At 54.0% G+C, this 5000-nt stretch overlaps 1 non-coding gene across 1 annotated transcript in view; it reads right to left on the bottom strand.

Moving 5' to 3' along the window:
* Positions 1–1340, bottom strand: part of LOC124593506 — a 1910-nt gene extending 570 nt beyond the window's left edge. Inside the window, exon 1 of the ribosomal RNA XR_006978094.1 lies at positions 1–1340. This exon is cut by the window's left edge and continues 570 nt beyond it. This is a non-coding gene — a ribosomal RNA (small subunit ribosomal RNA).
* Between the last annotated feature and the right edge of the window lie 3660 nt (positions 1341–5000).

The following is a 5000-nucleotide window of genomic DNA, read 5'->3' as shown; positions in this document are numbered from 1 at the left end:
CAATCTGTCAATCCTTCCGGTGTCCGGGCCTGGTGAGGTTTCCCGTGTTGAGTCAAATTAAGCCGCAGGCTCCACTCCTGGTGGTGCCCTTCCGTCAATTCCTTTAAGTTTCAGCTTTGCAACCATACTTCCCCCGGAACCCAAAAGCTTTGGTTTCCCGGAGGCTGCCCGCCGAGTCATCGGAGGAACTGCGGCGGATCGCTGGCTGGCATCGTTTATGGTTAGAACTAGGGCGGTATCTGATCGCCTTCGAACCTCTAACTTTCGTTCTTGATTAATGAAAACATACTTGGCAAATGCTTTCGCTTCTGTTCGTCTTGCGACGATCCAAGAATTTCACCTCTAACGTCGCAATACGAATGCCCCCGCCTGTCCCTATTAATCATTACCTCGGGTTCCGAAAACCAACAAAATAGAACCGAGGTCCTATTCCATTATTCCATGCACACAGTATTCAGGCGGGCTTGCCTGCTTTAAGCACTCTAATTTGTTCAAAGTAAACGTGCCGGCCCACCGAGACACTCACTCAAGAGCACCCTGGTAGGATTGCAACGGGGTCCGCCTCGGGACGCACGAGCACGCACGAGGCGCGTCGCACGCCTTCAGCTCGCCCCACCGGCAGGACGTCCCACGATACATGCCAGTTAAACACCGACGGGCGGTGAACCAACAGCGTGGGACACAAATCCAACTACGAGCTTTTTAACCGCAACAACTTTAATATACGCTATTGGAGCTGGAATTACCGCGGCTGCTGGCACCAGACTTGCCCTCCAATAGATACTCGTTAAAGGATTTAAAGTGTACTCATTCCGATTACGGGGCCTCGGATGAGTCCCGTATCGTTATTTTTCGTCACTACCTCCCCGTGCCGGGAGTGGGTAATTTGCGCGCCTGCTGCCTTCCTTGGATGTGGTAGCCGTTTCTCAGGCTCCCTCTCCGGAATCGAACCCTGATTCCCCGTTACCCGTTACAACCATGGTAGGCGCAGAACCTACCATCGACAGTTGATAAGGCAGACATTTGAAAGATGCGTCGCCGGTACGAGGACCGTGCGATCAGCCCAAAGTTATTCAGAGTCACCAAGGCAAACGGACCGGACGAGCCGACCGATTGGTTTTGATCTAATAAAAGCGTCCCTTCCATCTCTGGTCGGGACTCTGTTTGCATGTATTAGCTCTAGAATTACCACAGTTATCCAAGTAACGTGGGTACGATCTAAGGAACCATAACTGATTTAATGAGCCATTCGCGGTTTCACCTTAATGCGGCTTGTACTGAGACATGCATGGCTTAATCTTTGAGACAAGCATATGACTACTGGCAGGATCAACCAGGGAGCTGCGTCAACTAGAGCTGAGCAGCCGGCCGCCCGGGAGTGTGTCCCGGGGGCCCGCGCGAACACGCAAGCGTCCGCTCAATTATTCTGCAAACAGGAGGAGGCTGAGCTCCCCTGCACAATACACCTCGAAACCCTCTCAGGTCCCGGCGGCGCGCAGCGCCGTCCTAAGTACTTGGTCGGTTTCGAGAGAGGCGCAATCGCCCGGGGTTTGGCGAGTAGACGCTTTAGGTGCGACCACCCGTGCTCCCAACTGAGCTTGCCGCTGCCGACAGAGGCCCGGGAGCGTGCTGTCGTGGCATTGCCGGCGGGAGACAACACGCGCCACCTACGGTGGCCGGCAGCTCCAACGCCAGCGCCACAGAAGGACAAAAGCCCCACTTGGGTGCCGAAGCGAACTCTCCCAGCACAGCGCACGCGCCAACACGTCCGCACAGCTGCGATACAATCCACCTGCGAGAACCGCAGAGGCGACCGAGCAGCAGACGGCGTCGCGGCGCCGAGCGCCGGGCGGCGGCGCATCCTCAGCGCACACAGTCCTCAATCGGACCAGCACACTGCAGATGTCCACCGCGCTTCGCACCGGGCCCGCGAGGACCTACTTTGGCCGCACGGCGCCGCGTGCAGGGTGCGCCGGCGCGCAGCTGCGCCGCCTGCCGCCTCCGTCGGCCGGCGCGCCTGCCACTGGCCGCCCCCACCAGCCGGCTGTAGCGCGTGCGCCCACGCACCGCGCGGCCAGCACGCCGGGAGGCCCCCCCTCACCGGCCGGGGACGGTCCCACCCAGCCACCGCCGCGTATCGCTTCACACCCACATGCCATTCACGTTCGTGGGCATGGTGGGTATCGCTGAAACAACCGGTTGGTAGCTCAACCGATCGTCGCCATCACTGATTCACCTCTAGCGAGAACAACCGCACCACAACGGTTTACCAGTTGTTCATTTGCGTAACGTCACCAGCAAACGTAGACGTCCATCGCCATTTGCAAATTCAACGATTGTTGCATGCCTGTGTCAGGTGTCACGACACACTATGTCTGCCCACATACACGCAACAACATGTGCACGCTTCGCGAACACGTGGAAGGTGGCCCCCGTACGTATGCGATGTCCATTGCGCGAACGACTGTCAACCGGCCTCTGTCGCATGTCGCAGATGTGGAACGCAGTGCACCATGCTATCACGGTGTGTGAGAAGAGACGACTACGTCTGACAACACGCACCACTACATCAACAGACGGCTCATGCTGATCGCCATCCACGGCATACCATACTGCAATCCAGCTCTTATAGGGAGACGACACGTAGCTGAGTGCACAATATTTGGACCGTATGGTTCGCCGTTGTTGGCGCAGTCGTGGTACGGTCACACATGTACCACGATGTATCATTCAGTACATGAGGACCAATGTGCAGTACAGTGTGTGATTTGGACGTACAACATCAGCGGACAGTTGACACAAGCCGTACCACAACGTAGGCTGTGCTTCGCCATGCGAATGCCAATGAACAACTGCGAAGGGCATTGAGCATGTACGTCCTGCTGCCATCCGCATTACAGTGTATAGCTGCAAGGTGTTTAACATGAAGCGATACTCTGGGGACCGGGCAGTGCGAGTAGCAAACTATATTGCGGGGGTTGCAGTTAGGCAACACTACACTAATTTAACGCGTCGTATGACAATTACAGAGCGGGTTAAGGCCCAACGTGTGTTGGGTTAAGGCCCAACGTGTGTTGGGTTAAGGCCCAACGTGTGTTGGGTTAAGGCCCAACGTGTGTTGGGTTAAGGCCCAACGTGTGTTGGGTTAAGGCCCAACGTGTGTTGGGTTAAGGCCCAACGTGTGTTGGGTTAAGGCGCAACGTGTGTTGGGTTAAGGCGCAACGTGTGTTGGGTTAAGGCGCAACGTGTGTTGGGTTAAGGCGCAACGTGTGTTGGGTTAAGGCGCAACATGGGTTAGGTTAAGGCGCAACATGGGTTAGGTTAAGGCGCAACATGGGTTAGGTTAAGGCGCAACATGGGTTAGGTTAAGGCGCAACATGGGTTAGGTTAAGGCGCAACATGGGTTAGGTTAAGGCGCAACATGGGTTAGGTTAAGGCGCAACATGGGTTAGGTTAAGGCGCAACATGGGTTAGGTTAAGGCGCAACATGGGTTAGGTTAAGGCGCAACATGGGTTAGGTTAAGGCGCAACATGGGTTAGGTTAAGGCGCAACATGGGTTAGGTTAAGGCGCAACATGGGTTAGGTTAAGGCGCAACATGGGTTAGGTTAAGGCGCAACATGGGTTAGGTTAAGGCGCAACATGGGTTAGGTTAAGGCGCAACATGGGTTAGGTTAAGGCGCAACATGGGTTAGGTTAAGGCGCAACATGGGTTAGGTTAAGGCGCAACATGGGTTAGGTTAAGGCGCAACATGGGTTAGGTTAAGGCGCAACATAGGTTAGGTTAAGGCGCAACATAGGTTAGGTTAAGGCGCAACATAGGTTAGGTTAAGGCGCAACATAGGTTAGGTTAAGGCGCAACATAGGTTAGGTTAAGGCGCAACATAGGTTAGGTTAAGGCGCAACATAGGTTAGGTTAAGGCGCAACATAGGTTAGGTTAAGGCACAGTACGGGTTAGGTTAAGGCACAGTACGGGTTAGGTTAAGGCACAGTACGGGTTAGGTTAAGGCACAGTACGGGTTAGGTTAAGGTACAATACGGGTTAGGTTAAGGTACAATACGGGTTAGGTTAAGGTACAATACGGGTTAGGTTAAGGTACAATACGGGTTAGGTTAAGGCACAATATGGGTTAGGTTAAGGTACACATTGTTGTAAGGAAAGGTGTTTTGGGGGGGGGGGGGGGCCGGTTTGTTGATTGTGATTATCGTAAGTAAATGACTGCGGCATCATCGGATTTGCCACGTCAGGGTGCACCTTTGGCTCATAACAGGCGGCGCTCTGATTCCATGCTTGTGGCAGACCTGTGTCTTTCATTCCTGCCATTGTTTGTGTGGTGTGACAGGAGGCAGTATTGTGATGTTGGGTGCACCCCTGTGTGGGACATGTGTGGGTGTTGGTGGCTTAGCTGAGCAATGGTGGTTGTCGGAAGGGTGGGATATTCTGTTTTCCGAGTGGACCTCCCGGTCTGGTTATGATAGTGTGGATTGTCTAATGTGGCAGAGAGGATGCACTGGGTGTTGTTCCATGCTGGTGCTTACATATTGTCTGTGTGCCTGTTACAGGCAGAGAGTAGTGCGTGATAAGAGTGTCTGGCTGACGTGTGATTGTGAGCAGAGTCTTTCAGCATGTATACGGACAGTTGTATACATTATCTGTATTCTGATGGCTCTATCTATTACTAATCAGCGCCGTGTATACGTTTACTCCGGTTCCAGTCGAAACTATTGTATCTCTGTACATTAGTGACACGGCGAGCCCGCTATGTAGTTACTCGTCTCGGCAGCTTCCACCGGTGTATGGCAAATGATTATAAGGAATCAGTCTAGTCGTCAATACCGATAGTGTGACGTCACATGTCTGGGGTGGGGGACGCTGCGCCCTTCCGGTGGGTCATGGCCTAGGAAGACTCTTCCCACGCAGGGGGGCTTGGACTGTCATTGACTCTTCCGGGTAATATACTTGCCGTACGTTTTTGCGACTGCGAGTGCAACGCTCACCG

Source organism: Schistocerca americana, unplaced genomic scaffold (genome assembly GCF_021461395.2).
Source record: "Schistocerca americana isolate TAMUIC-IGC-003095 unplaced genomic scaffold, iqSchAmer2.1 HiC_scaffold_989, whole genome shotgun sequence".
NCBI lineage: Eukaryota > Metazoa > Arthropoda > Insecta > Orthoptera > Acrididae > Schistocerca > Schistocerca americana.
Note: the sequence above shows the minus strand (reverse complement) of the source record. Positions and strands in the feature narration are given on the sequence as shown.